The 14,796-nt window shown below is 34.4% G+C and overlaps 1 long non-coding RNA gene across 5 annotated transcripts; it reads left to right on the forward strand.

Annotated features, from left to right (window-relative positions):
- The first annotated feature begins 10,070 nt into the window (after window positions 1-10,070).
- LOC139896586 (uncharacterized) lies at window positions 10,071-12,097 on the forward strand. 5 transcript variants are annotated; one of them, XR_011776287.1, is made up of 5 exons: window positions 10,071-10,423; window positions 10,569-10,616; window positions 10,771-10,859; window positions 10,957-11,112; window positions 11,255-12,097. It is a non-coding gene; the product is annotated as an uncharacterized lncRNA (long non-coding RNA). The 5 variants fall into 5 exon arrangements; XR_011776288.1 differs by having other exon boundaries at window positions 10,998-11,112; XR_011776286.1 differs by having other exon boundaries at window positions 10,695-11,112.
- The last annotated feature ends 2,699 nt before the right edge of the window (window positions 12,098-14,796 follow it).

Genomic DNA, 14,796 nt, shown 5'->3' on the forward strand with positions numbered 1-14,796 from the left:
AAAGTTCATAAACATCTTCGCAAAGGCTGTCATGCTATTCTAGCCCATGTTGTTGATTCCGATAAAGAAACGAAGAGCGTTGGTGATGTTCATATTGTTAGAGATTTTCCCGAGGTATTTCCCGAAGATTTACTAAGCCTTCCGCAGCAACGCGCGGTAGAATTTCAAATCGATCTTGTTCCCGGTGTTGCTCCTGTAGCACGTGCTCCTTACCGACTTGTGCCTTCCGAACTTCAAGAATTGTCAAGTTAACTCCGTGAGTTGTTGGACAAAGGTTTCATTCATCCTAGTTCGTCTCCTTGGGGAGCTCCTGTTCTGTTTGTTAAGAAGAAGGATGGTTCTTTCCGTTTGTGCATTGATTATCGTGAATTGAACAAGCTTACTATTAAAAATCGATACCCTCTTCCGAGAATTGATGATCTGTTCGATCAACTTCAGGGTTCATCTGTTTATTCTAAAATCGATCTTCATTCCGGCTATCATCAGTTGCGTGTTAAAGAAGCTGATGTTTCGAAAACTGTTTTTCGCACCCGTTACGGTCACTTTGAGTTTCTTGTTATGCCGTTCAGATTGACAAATGCACCTGTTGTGTTCATGGACCTCATGAACCGTGTGTGTAGACCCTATCTGGACAAGTTCATTATTATTTTCATCGACGACATCCTTATTTATTCGAAGAGTGATGAAGAGCACGAAGAACATTTGAAGTTAGTGCTCAAGCTGTTAAGAAAAGAAGAGTTGTACGCTAAATTCTCTAAGTGTGCTTTCTAGTTACGAGAAGTTCAATTCCTTGGACATATTGTTAGTAAACAGGGAATACAAGTTGATCCTGCTAAGATTGAGGCGATTGAAAAGTGGGAAACTCCGAAAACTCCTACTCAGATTCGTCAGTTTCTAGGATTGGCAGGTTACTATAGAAGGTTCATTCAAGATTTCTCTCGTATAGCGAAACCTCTGACTGCTTTAACGCACAAGGGGAAGAAGTATGAGTGGAAGGATGAACAAGAGACTGCTTTTCAAATTTTAAAGAAGAAGTTGACTACCGCTCCGATATTGTCACTACCTGAGGGTAATGATGATTTTGTTGTTTATTGTGATGCTTCGCGTCAAGGCTTTGGTTGTGTTTTGATGCAACAAAAGAAAGTTATTGCGTACGCGTTACGTCAATTGAAGATTCATGAATAGAACTATACAACTCATGATTTAGAGTTGGGGGCCGTTGTTTTTGTGCTTAAGATTTGGAGACATTATTTGTATGAGGTCAAAAGTACTGTGTACACAGATCACAAAAGTCTTCAACATATCCTCGATCAGAAATAGTTGAACATGAGACAACGAAGATGGATTGAGACGTTGAATGATTACGATTGTGAACTTTTATATCATCTGGGTAAGGCCAATGTTGTGGCGGATGCGTTGAGTCGTAAAGAAAGGGCTGAACCTCGCAGGTTTAGGGCCTTAAATATGACAATTAGAACAAACCTCGCAAGGCAGATTCTTGAGGCACAACAAGAAGCCTTAAAGGAAGAGAATTTTGTGAAGGAGAACGTAAGAGGTATGGCTAAGAAATTTTAGGTACGAGCAGATGGTACTAGATACTTTGCGGGACGTTTTTGGGTTCCGAAGTTTGGTGAACTGCGACAACTTGTTTTAGATGAGGCTCATAAGTCTAGGTACTCTATTCATCCTGGTTCAGGAAAGATGTATCATGACCTTAAGGAGCTGTATTGGTGGCCTAATTTGAAAGGTGATGTGGCTACGTATGTGGCTAAGTGTTTGACCTGTGCTAAGGTTAAAGCTGAACATCAAAAACCGTCTGGACTTTTGGTGCAACCTGAGATTCCCGAGTGGAATTGGGAAGGAATTACGATGGATTTTATTACTAAGTTACCGAGAGTGGCGGGTGGCTATGACGCCATTTGGGTGATTGTAGATCGACTCACTAAGTCGGCTCACTTTTTGACGATTAAAGAAACAGATTCGATGGAGAAACTCACTTGTTTGTATTTGAAGGAAATTGTTTCTAGACATGGTGTCCCTGTATCTATTATTTCAGACCGAGATAGTCGATTTGTATCGAGGTTTTGGCGATCCTTACAGGAAGCCTTGGGAACTAAGTTAGATATGAGCACCGCTTATCATCCTCAAACGGATGGTCAGAGTGAAAGGACCATTCAGACGTTAGAAGATATGTTACGAGCGTGTGTTATTGATTTTGGAAATGGGTGGGATAAATATTTGCCACTAGCTGAGTTTTCTTATAACAATAGTTATCATGCAAGTATTAAAGCCGCACCGTTTGAAGCTCTGTATGGTAGGAAGTGTAGGTCTCCTGTCTGCTGGAATGAGGTTGGGGATGCTCAACTCACAGTTCCAGAAATTATTCATGAGACTATCGAGAAGATCGTACAGATTAAGGAAAGATTGAGAACTGCCAGAAGTCGACAAAAGAGTTATGCTGATAGGGGAAGGAAAGATGTAGAATTTCAAGTTGGTGACCGTGTTATGTTAAAGGTTTCACCTTGGAAAGGTGTGATACGTTTTGGTAAAAGAAGAAAGTTGAGTCCTCGTTTTGTTGGACCATTTGAGACATTGAGAGAGTTGGACCGGCGGCTTATCGTTTGAAGTTGCCGCAAGAACTCAGTGCTGTTCACGATGTCTTTCATGTATCGAATCTGAAGAAGTGTTTGGCCGAAGCCGATAAAACTATTCCTCTAGAAGAACTTCATGTGGATATGCAACTACATTTTATTGAGGAACCTGTTGAAATTATGGATCGAGAAGTTAAGACTCTTAAGCAGAGCCGAATTCCTATTGTCCGGGTTAGATGGAATGCCAGACGCGGTCCCGAGTTCACTTGGGAGCGTGAAGATCAGATGAAGCAGAAGTACCCGCATTTGTTCCCAGATGCTGAGTCAACCCCTGCGCCTGCTTAAATTTCGGGACGAAATTTCCGTAACGGGAAGGTACTGTCACGACCCTACTTTTTCCGTTATCTTTTTCGTTAATTATTTAACGACCGTTAACTGTTATTCGTACCACGTCATTTCTATGACCTATATTATTATTTTTGTAATAATATATATATTAATTATTATGTGTTATGTGAATATTTGTATTCATATTTTTAAGTTATACGTTTCTACGTGTCGCGGATTTCTATCCAACGAATCTTTTCGGTTTTCAAATCAACGGTCGAGTTTTTGGGATTTTTAAATCCTAAATATTTTAAGATCATATAATTAAATATAGTATTTATATTTATTTTTCGTCGCGTAGTGGTTATCTCTCCGAATTTTCAATCGCGTAAGCGTGTTTTCGCGTTTCGGGTTTCGTTCGGGCTTTCGGGCCATAAGTAATTAAATATTTAGCAAAATTAGGCCATGGGGCCCACCCCATGACCCCCCATCGGCCGAACCATAAGGGAGGGGGATGATTACTCCCTTGTTTTTCCACTTTTTCTCATTCCATTTTTCACTTCACCAAATTAGAAACCTAAACCTAAGATTTATTTTGCTCTCTCCCTTTTCCTCCTTGCTTGGTCTTCGCACACCACCAACAACATCATCATCATCATCATTCAAACTAGTTTGGATCAAGAAGTAATTAACATCAACGCGTTCCTCTCAATCTCCTCTACGCGATTATACTACTTGATTCTCGTTTAGGGTATAAACCCTAACCCTAAATTTTTAACTTTTCATTACTTTTATGTTTTTGATGCTTATTTTGATAGTATGTTAGTTACATGTTGTTGTTATGATGATTGTATGCGTAGAATTGCTCAAATACACATGTTTTCGGTTTGATTTAATTGGGACAGCAGCTTTTTCGTTCTTTTATGATATTGTAACTGTTATAAAAGTGAAAATAAAGTATCTATATGAGTTCTTCTCATCAATACATTAATTTTAGACTCCGGATTCATGTCGTTTCGATTCCCGGAGCCCTAGATATGATCAAAATGGTATTTTGTTAAGATTGTAATGTGATATTGATATGAACCAGGTTTGGTCTGAATTTGTGACCATATTTGGATTCCTTAGGGTGTACTAGTGTGTTAGGATTGATGATGGGATGAACTTTCATGTTCAGGTCATCTAAATCCGAGCCACGGATCACCCGTTATGGCTAGAACACATTTTTGAATGAATTGAAGTTCCAAGTGGTGTAATGGCTGATCATCACGACTTGAGTACTGTTCTTGGTGTGTTCTTGAGTGCACCAATTTGTCGAGTGGTTTGATTAGGCGGAGATATATATAAGGCTCGCCGAAAACCGACACCCGGGGCTCAAGATACGACCCGATGAACTTTTGATTTAAAACTTATGGTTAATAATTAAACTTATGACATAAATAATGATTTTCATTATTATTAAATTACTTATGATATAAAAAGTAATTATTATAATTTAAGACTTATGATATATATTTATTATATCATTTAATTATTACTTATGATTAATTAACATTTTAATTAAACTTATGATTAATAATACTTTATTATTAATGGAAAATACTTATGATAAATATTAAACTTATATTATGAGATTATTATAATAAGACTTATAATAAGGATTAATTAGTTATTTAATTATTATAAGGCTTAGTTATTATTTAATTATAATTTAATTATTAAATACTTATGATTTAATGATTATAATTAGAAACTTATGATATGATTAATAATTCATTATTAATTAATAATACTTATGATATGATTTAAAATTTATTATTAATTAATAATACTTATATTATGACTAATATTTAATTAATTAATTAAATACTTATGTTATATTAATTATATCATTTAAACTTGTATTAACTTTAATAATTCATTTTAATTTAATTAAACTTATGTTATGACATAATTATATATATTTAACTTTAATAAACATTATAACTTACATTATTATTATAACTTACACTTTTAAAATTAATGTTGACTATGTTTGACCAAGGTTGACTTTTGAGTTGACTTTCAGTTGACTTTGACTTTCAGTTGACTTTTGTTGACTTTCTAATTAAGGAAACTTTCCTAACTTATAAACTTTCCAAAAATAGCAACTTTCTAAATTTGGAAACTTTCCAAAAATAGAAACTTTTCAAAAATAGAAACTTTTCAAAAATGGAAACCTGCTAAAAATAGAAACTTTCTAAAAATAGAAAGTGTGTGTCCGTAAGCTGTTCCGATCAAACCGATGCATGCTGAGTATTGTTCTATGTCTACTTGCAACATGTACAATAGCTATCATACTAAGACTTGACCTAAGTTAGTTATTTATACCGACCTGCTTTATTTATAGGTCGGCGTTGTGATCATTCCTGATCACTGTACTCGTTTGCTGTTCGCTTATTTGTGTTGGTTACTTCGTTACTATTAAGGTGAGTTATAGTCCCGTTTTTACATACTTTTCAAAGTATATTTTTGGGATGTGATTACATGCATTTTATTTTACGTTTAGACACAAGTGATAATTAAATTTAAATTATTCATTGTGAGTTGGACAAAAATATTCCCTAGTCTGGTAACTGTAATCACTGGTTTCTACTGGTGAACGCGAATCCTACGGATAGATCTATCGGGTTTGATAACCCCATTTCGAGCTAGTCGCGCTAGCAATTTATAATCGGAATGTTTAGTACTTCGTATTTTGTTGTAGATACAATGTCCGGTGTATATCATTTATTGTGTTTTGCAAGGGTAAATAATGGGTTAAGTGGTTACCAGGTGGCTCATTGATAATGGAATAATGTTTAATGTTTTCTAACATTTTTAAATCTTGTGGTCTAAAGTTTATTCAATTATTTAAACCTATAATTCACTCAACCTTTGTGTTGACAGTTTACTCGCATGTTTTCACAGGTACTTGAGTTATGTGATGCTTCCGCTGTGTTTAGAAGAGTCTGCATGCATTTAGGCAGATTTTATGAAACAATTATGAAACTTAAGCTTGCATTCTGTTTTTAGATAATTTAAATTTGTGGGTTTGTTGGCAATTTTTGTGTCAACTTTGGTTAATTACTATGTTGGGTTATTTTAAACTACATATTTTGGTATGCTTTCCTTTTTGGGAAACTTTTGAAATAAAAGAATGCAATGTCATTTATTAAATTCATTTAAGTTCGATCAAGTTGTGGGACCAAGTGACGGAGCCGTTAAGTGTTTTGACGGGGCCATCACAGTTGTGGTTGTTGTTGTACGTCTCTAACAGGCAAAGATGCATATTGTGGGATTAGCAAACCCAGCGGAGCTGATGAATTAGTTATGGTTGGAGCAATGGTGGAATCAACTGGTTGCGACTGTCGCTGCTCTAGTTCATGTATTTTATCCCTCATTTCTTTCAACTGACTATGTAACTGAAAATTAGACTTTCACAAGTCATCTTCTGCACTATGCTCCTCTGAGGACGCTCTCACTATTCTGGGGATCAAGGGGGTATCGACATATCGAGTTTGATCATTCATACCTGTCTTATCACAACATCTCACAAAAGCTTAGTGGATAATCGGTTAGTACCTAGCAACTAGCACGTATTCCACCTACATTCACTTTTCCCTTTCCCCACTTGTATGTTTGACACAAATCCAATCAAGATTTGGGAACATGATATTCATCACAATGTACATGTTGCCAAACCTATGCTCTGATACCAACTTGTAACACCGTACTTTTTACTTTTTTTATAAATAAAAAAAAATCACAGCGGAAGTATTTAAATCATATAACATTTACATATTACAATACAACTGTGTTACTTTTCAAAACAGTTATACATAGTTATATTAAACATCAGAGTTCTTCAGTGTGTCAAACATAACCCAAGCACGGCTATCTTCTCCCATCCCTAGCATGTAAAACAATATAACCTGCAGGGGAGAAAATGTGGGGGATTAGCACAACGTTAAGTGAATGAGATATCCCAACAGATATTACTATCAAGTACCAAGCCTAGCTTTTAGGGATCATGCATCTGGTCATGGTCATATGGACATAGCGTTACATAGCTATCATATAATAGAGCATTACACATCTGTATCATACAGAGCTAGGCAAACAATCAGAGCAACAATAGCATCAACAAGCTATTCACTAAAGACACCAAAGGCACTACACTATCATAGCCTTACATAGTTATACAATAAGGTATCCATAGCTCTACACAGCTATCCACTATGTATCAATAGCTCTACACGGCTATTCACTCTCATAGCGCTAACGGTTATAAATACAAGAGGATCGTTGACCCTGCCAGGTCTACAACTACTAGCTGATCAAGCTAGAGCTGTACCGATAGTCCTTGTTATTGTCTCACAGTATACCTCTCCTGACGTTTACATACGTCAATTGCAATATACTGTCATTACAATAACCAATGAGCCCAACCCTTCTATACATGATTGACCTCTTCTGTCCCTTCTATACACGGACAGTTCTCCCATGTGCACATAAACCACCTACAACCTCATGGTAGGTAACATCACTAATAAACACAGGGTACCCTAATCAGGCATGCTATAGATTCAATCTAATCAGGCAACCTGATAACAATAGTATCACCTACTACTTATAATTAAAACAGTAATCAACATGCATATATAGATTATCATAATCTTTAATAGCATAACAGCGGGTAGTAACTACACTTGTTACTAAATACCAATATCCATAAGGATAGTCCCACTCACCTATTACCAGCAAGAACTCAGTGGTCTAATGTTACTGAGTCTTCTCCGTTCCTTTATCACCTGAGAACATCATTTACTGAGTTAGTATACTTCTTCAATCAATGATAATCATCAATTAATACTATAAACCACATTATATAACTCTACATTCATTATTTGACAAGGCTACATAAGTGTCCATGCGAAAACATCCCTTATACGCTTGTAAAACAAAGCATACAAGCTATCGTATCTTTTTGACCCAAAATAAAGTATGATTTATTACTTTAAAACCTTAAAGTACACTTCATTACATTTCTAACGATATTTGATTTATCAAAAACGGAGTTACGGTTTGAAAGTTACGGCCAAAACAAGTTTTCCAAAAAACTGTCAGACTGCAACCGCGCTGGAGCACCTGCAACCGCCCGGATGCACCCTACAACCGTACAGATGCACCCAAAATGTCCCGGATACACCCCGTAACCGTACGGATGCATCCTATAACCGTACGGGAGCTGTTCATCAGCATCAGGTCGCTGTTTTCGTCATTTTGAGTCCCAAATTTCGTTTTTGCACTGTTTTGACACTACAAATCACTTAGAAAACATATATAACTCATATAAAAACGTTTACTAACATCAATTTGACACCAACAACACTTTTAGATCAAGATTTGGCCAAAAACCCATTTGATACAAAACCTAACAAAAATCCCCTTTTTTCACAAATTAAGCTATGAAATCGACATGTAATTACCTTGTTTGACTCACTGAAATCACTAGCAACTTATTTCACAACTCAATTGAACACAAAAACGAGAATCAAAGGATCAAGGGTTATGGATCTAGGGTGTGTTTATGAGCGAATGTGTGTGTTTACCAAAAAAGGAAAATGAATTAAAAATACAGATATATACAAGGCCAGGTTTCTTCAATGGGAGGAAACCTCTTCCGTGCCTCGCACGGGTATTTACCAGTTATCTAAAATACGAAACACCTCATTAAGTGGTCCAAATGAGGTCCAATTTAAATAAACAAACCCGTTCTGTGACCCTTGTCACGAACTGGTCTCAACCAAATAGTCAAATAATTATAAACATATAATTATTAAAATAACATATAATTATTAAAATCAATAATATTAACACACAAAGGGTAGAATGGTCATTCCTGCTAGGCCCAGTCTGAGGGTGTTACACGCACAAAGGGTGTCAGTCACAATTTTGACGAAAAACGTATTTTAAGGCCATGTGCCGAGCTGTGATTGAACCACACGTTTTTGACTGTTTCTAACGGTAATTTTACCGTTTATTTAATTTTTAATCAATTTTTTTGTCTATAAAAACCCTTATTCACCATTCATTTTTTTCATACCGAGAGCACACTTTTCACAATTCATTACATTCACATTTTATAACTATAATATTTATGGAGTCATATTTAAGACATTTTAAATATGATTTGGAAGACGAGCTTATTGTTGAATTTATTCAAAATTTATAAGAGTTCGAGTCCGAACGTATTCCAAGAGTTCGTGGATACGTCCGCACAATTTAAAAGACGTTTTCGTATGCGGGGTTAATTATTCCTTTGAATTGTGCAATGTATAACTAATTTCTCTAGTAATGATATTCCTCGGCAATTTAGACATTTTTCCGAACGTTATGATACTATTGGTAGACAAACTTTTACAACATTACAAAAGTGTAATGTCGAGTTCCAGAATGTTTAGTTTATTTTTATATTTCTACATAAAATCGCTAAATTTTTATTTATATAATGCTAAATTTGAATAAAGTATTAGTTTATGCCTTTTTTATTATCTAATATGTCTGTTATTCATTTAATGTATTAATGTATTTTTTTAGAGGCGAACATCACACACTATTTTTTGATCTATGTACACCAATTACATATTTTACTTTTAATTATATTTACAATAATAATATAAGTTTAACTCCCTAAACTAGAAGTTTATGAGACTAAAGTGTACATGGATCAATAATAAGTGGTGTGTGTGTGGACCTATTTTTTAAATTTTTTTATAATATTTATCTAAAAGTAAAAAAGAAAATCAAGAACGGATGACCTTACAAAATTCGAAATTAAAAATTTGATCTTTGGTTAAATTCTAACCTTACAACTTGAGGAACACGATACAACTTTAATTAACCCTTTTATTATAAATTATAAATTATAAATATTTATAGTTTCTATTAAAATTAAAATTCTATAATAATGATGTCATTATTAGACTAATTCTTTTGATAAAAAAAATTAAAAAGAAAAAGAAAAAAATCTAAGCCGTCATTAATCATAATTATACAATTATAAAATTAATTATAATTATAAGTGTGTTATTCTACGGAGTATTTATTTCATTTTTACCAGCTCCAAACCCTAACTTTTTCCAAAATCAACTCCGGCGATGTATGCCATACAATCTTCGTTTACCGCAATAATCACAGCAGATCAACGGTTTAATCATTATCATTCAACGATTATGTTGCTGTTGTATTTGTCGATTTTATGATTACGATTACTTTTCGCTTCAATTGAAAAGTGGCTTGAGATTGATAATTCATGTCTAATCTTTCAATTATTATTGGTTTTCAGCTTTTAGATTTTAATAATGTTTTTGATTCTGATGTTATTTGTAGGCGTTCTTTGTAATTCGTCAATCTGGGTTATTGGTTGACTAAAGCCTACTTGCAATGATGGTACATTTAATCTGGGCATTGTTTTGAGATAGGCATGATTTTTCTTAAACACTTTTTTGTCCCTTTATCTTGTGTTTTTGTTAACTACATGATTGTTTTTAAGGATGATTTGTTGTTTTGGTTCTTATTCTCATTAATTTTGTTTCTAAGCTTGTGGGTTTTGGTTTGTGATTTCAGGTTCTAGGTCACAATTTTGAATTCTCTTTCTGGCTTCTTTGTGTTGAGGTATAGTAACATACGATTTCTAATTAACTTTAGTTTAATTGTCATATTTTTATTCTTTGGTCATTTGGTGTATGTTAGTCTCTTTTAAAGCGATTACTAAAGGTTGAAGTGATCAATAAGTGGTGAATCCATGTTTCTAATGTGTGTAACATAGACATAGTATATTCTGGGAAGGAAGATACAAAGGATTCACTCTCATTCATGGCATGGTCAAAAACCGCCCCACTGATCAAGTTATTCAAGGTGTTAGTAACAAATTTTGAACTACTTAACCATGTTAAAGCTTTAATTTGTGATCCATATATTGATCTTTAAATTCGATGTCTATATCTGAGGCCAGAATTTGTAAAACTGAATCTTTCTCTCAACTTTGATTTGAAGACTTAAAAAAACAACTATTGGAACATTTTCTTATTTTGATGACGGAAAATTCTGATGTATTGTGGTTCGTATCAGCTTCGCGATGTTATTAATGCAAGTACATGTATATTTTCAGGTACATAAGCTTATGTAGTGTGGTTCGTGTAAGCTTATTTCGTATGTATGAGGATATGTTAATAATGTTACTTGCAAAATTTTAATGATAATATGACATAAACATGACTAACCTTTTCTCAAACAAATTTTTTTTGTTGCAGATTGACTACAATCATGCTATAAAGATGGTACATAGTTGATCTTACGGGTTGCAGCTTATTTAAGCTCGAGAACCGGGGTCATTTAATGATTGCCATAAAGATGTGAACGTTTTTCCAATGGCTAATAGTGATGATGATATGATCAATGGGCATCTACTCAATGGTACGTCTGCTTAAAAGTTCTGTCCTTTTTGATCTTTTGATTATATCTATATTTAACATTTTTATTTAATTATATAGTTTAGCCATGATGTTGTCTGTTTATTTGCCTGATTTTTTTTCAACATGTTTGTTTAGTCACTATTTTGTATGATTAAAATTTGAGGCTATATGGTAAAATAATGTATTATGCTACGTTTGAGATAGCTATGTTATGAAACGTTTATACTGAACATGGTGGTAAATAATGTATTATGCCAAGCTTAACAACCTTTATTATCAGTTAATGTTTTTGTTTAGAATCTGTGGTTTCACTATCATTCCTCAAGACAAGGTCCATACTTTGTAGATAACTTCATCACAAGTTTTGTTTACAATGCAAATTACTTTTCAGTATTTTATTAACTTCATGTCTTACTTTTAGTTTGGAGCACTCTGTTTTTGTTCTATTTCTGAAGGTGTTCGTCAAAGCTCAAAAGTCCGGAAGTCCAGATCTACTTTAAGAAGTTTCAAGTCAAGTTCAAGAGAATGAGAGTTGTATGGTGTCTTTTTACTATATGTTGATTTGACAATTTTTTACAAACATGCTTTTTAGTCTATTTACTGATGATTAGTTTAATTACTTGCTAAAGTATATTTGAATTTTATTAATCATGTAACAAAAGATAACGATCCTGTTACTAATATCATTTGTAGACAGCTTTACATAATTCACCTAGCATGTGGAGTTTGGCTTAGATTTTTTTTTTTTTGTTTTTTTTTTTTTTTTTTTTGAAAGGCAAGGCTCTAAAGTGAGATTAGTGGAGATTGAACCTGGTCTTCTTAAGAGATTTTCAAGCACCCAACCACTCAACCACCCTTCGGGTTGGCATAGATTTAGTTTCATTTGCAGTTTAGTATAGATTTAGAATCATGTGTCAACTCACTATGGTCACTAATATGGATCCTTTGGTTCATAAGGATATATTGAGAAAATTAAAGACTGCATATAAGTTAAAAAATTATAAGCGTTGTTGTAATGAGAAATAGATGTCAAAACTGGTTTAAGTGGTATATGGTATAGTGAGCCATCACTCAGATGCATCCCTACATCTTCTTCGAAAACAATAATCCTTTATCATTTGAACTTTTGAACTATACAACTTCTACACTGGAGATGCACCCAATTTTAAGTATCAAGTGTCAATATGGGCAATAGTTCCACTTTGTATATGTAGTAAATTTAAAAACCTGCAATGACTTTGTTGTCACTTCAAGTTTTGCATACAATGTTGTGTGTACTTTTCTTTGGATAACATATTTTGAGATCACTTGATGAGTTAATAGTGTTAGTAAACAAATAAACATTATCCATTACATTTGGAAAGTAATGTGCTATGCTGGTTTGACTGATCAGAACCAATGCAGTTTTCAGTTGATTGACTTGTGATCGAATCATCAAATATATATGGTAATAAATGACTTTATCATTTACATTCACTTAATACCTAAAACATGTCATTAAATTATTTCGTTTAAACAAACCCGTGATTTTACGGGTCATTTCACTAGTAAATTTTTTTTTTCCGGCGAATAGAAATAAATATAATAAATAGGAGAGCTTCATCAAATAGATGAAGAATCCGTAAACATTACAAGAACATGGAGCAAGCATACAAACCGAAAGGCTTAGCTTGTCCATAGAAACCTAAAAATAAAATACAAAGTTGTTAAGCATTGCGACTGAGCACCTAAGGATTACAATCCTAAACATAAAATTGAACATAAAATTGAAGACTTAAACAAATCTTGTGAGAGGTAGCCCAGTGAAAAACCTTTATCTTGAGACGCCAAACAATGTCAGATAATCACGAGAATTATTGCTTGCAAATTTCCTTAAAAGAAGTGATCGTTTCACTCCCTTGAAGCCGACAAATAGATCGGCGAGTAGTGTCGTCAAGACACTAAGATTAAACAAGCCTTTTAAGCTCTTTGATTGCATTATCACAGGAGTTAAAGCGGCTATACCCATTCTACAAAACCTCCTTGTTCCACCCTTTATAAACATCTTTAAGAGCTTTCGAAAAATAGAAGCGAGGCAGCCCATCCTTGAATTAGAAGAAACTCTCATTTTTGCTTGCACAAATCTACTAAATAGCTTACTTGGACCGTTGTACCTCTACAAAAACAAAGTTTTTCCAAATGGACTTCAAAATTGGTTGTTTGACTTTCTTGACCCTCGATTCTTAAATTGCTAAAAAATGAACTTGAAAGTGGTTAACCATTGAACCCGCCAACTGACCCTTTTCAATGCTCCAAGGCCGCGGGTGTTCCACGAGGCTAACCTCATGGTTTTGAGGATTTGGTTGGCAACTCTTCGGCCGCCGTTTTTTCCATGAATAAACCAAAATTAATCATTTCCTCCTTATAAGAAATTTTCTTTGCTCCTGTTTCAGTAACTAAACAATTTGCAGCTTGATCTACTGAAATTACATCGTGAGCAGACTTACTTATTATTTCACTTTCAGTGTCAAATATGGGAGAACCTTCTACTGATTTAAAAGGTTCCTTTTGCTCAACACGAAACTCTTTTGTTTGTTGTACAGTAAGCTTAGTACCACTACTGTTATTAGCTTTTATAACCCCCCCCCCCCCCCCCCCCCCCCTCTTTTCCTTATAGCATCACAATAACTTTGGCACCCATTAACCATACACTGACTATTTAAATTGTTTGCAAAATTTGATATTATCTTTGGAGAAGAGCATGCATGTACGTTAGAAGATGAAGGATAATATAAATATATACAATAGAAAGTGTATTTTCACTATTCACAACATTATTTTATTCGACAAGGGTATTTTGGTCTTTTCACACATAAATATTTATCACCTACCGGCTACTACTGCTTCCAGACCCTTCATTTTTTACATAGGGTTTTCTTCCCCATTTGTGGTTCGACGATTGTTCTCGAGGTTTCGGGCAATTCACTCAGCTTCTCCAGCATTCACACACAACCAACCCATCTCCAGCTTCGCGTCACCGTAACCGGCACATCCACCATCGTCTTCTGCAACCCCCATCGTCCTCGGCCTAAACACTGTCGTCGTCTTCATCATTCTCACCGACTTGCACTGTCTGCTTACTGCCGTCACCGTCTCCGTCTGAACAATCGTTACTTTCTCCGACTGTAACCCGCTCCATGTAGAAACTCAGAGGTAAAAATTATTTACTTGATTTTTAAGTTTTCACAATTTATGTTGCGATGGCTTTTATGTTGCTGTTGGCACCATCGTTGTAAGCTGTTGCTATATAGCACTAACTTTCAGGTGCATTTTTTATTCATTATTATTATTATTATTATTATTATTATTATTATTATTATTATTATTATTATTATTATTAT

This window comes from Rutidosis leptorrhynchoides, chromosome 3 (assembly GCF_046630445.1).
Source record: "Rutidosis leptorrhynchoides isolate AG116_Rl617_1_P2 chromosome 3, CSIRO_AGI_Rlap_v1, whole genome shotgun sequence".
Lineage (NCBI taxonomy): Eukaryota > Viridiplantae > Streptophyta > Magnoliopsida > Asterales > Asteraceae > Rutidosis > Rutidosis leptorrhynchoides.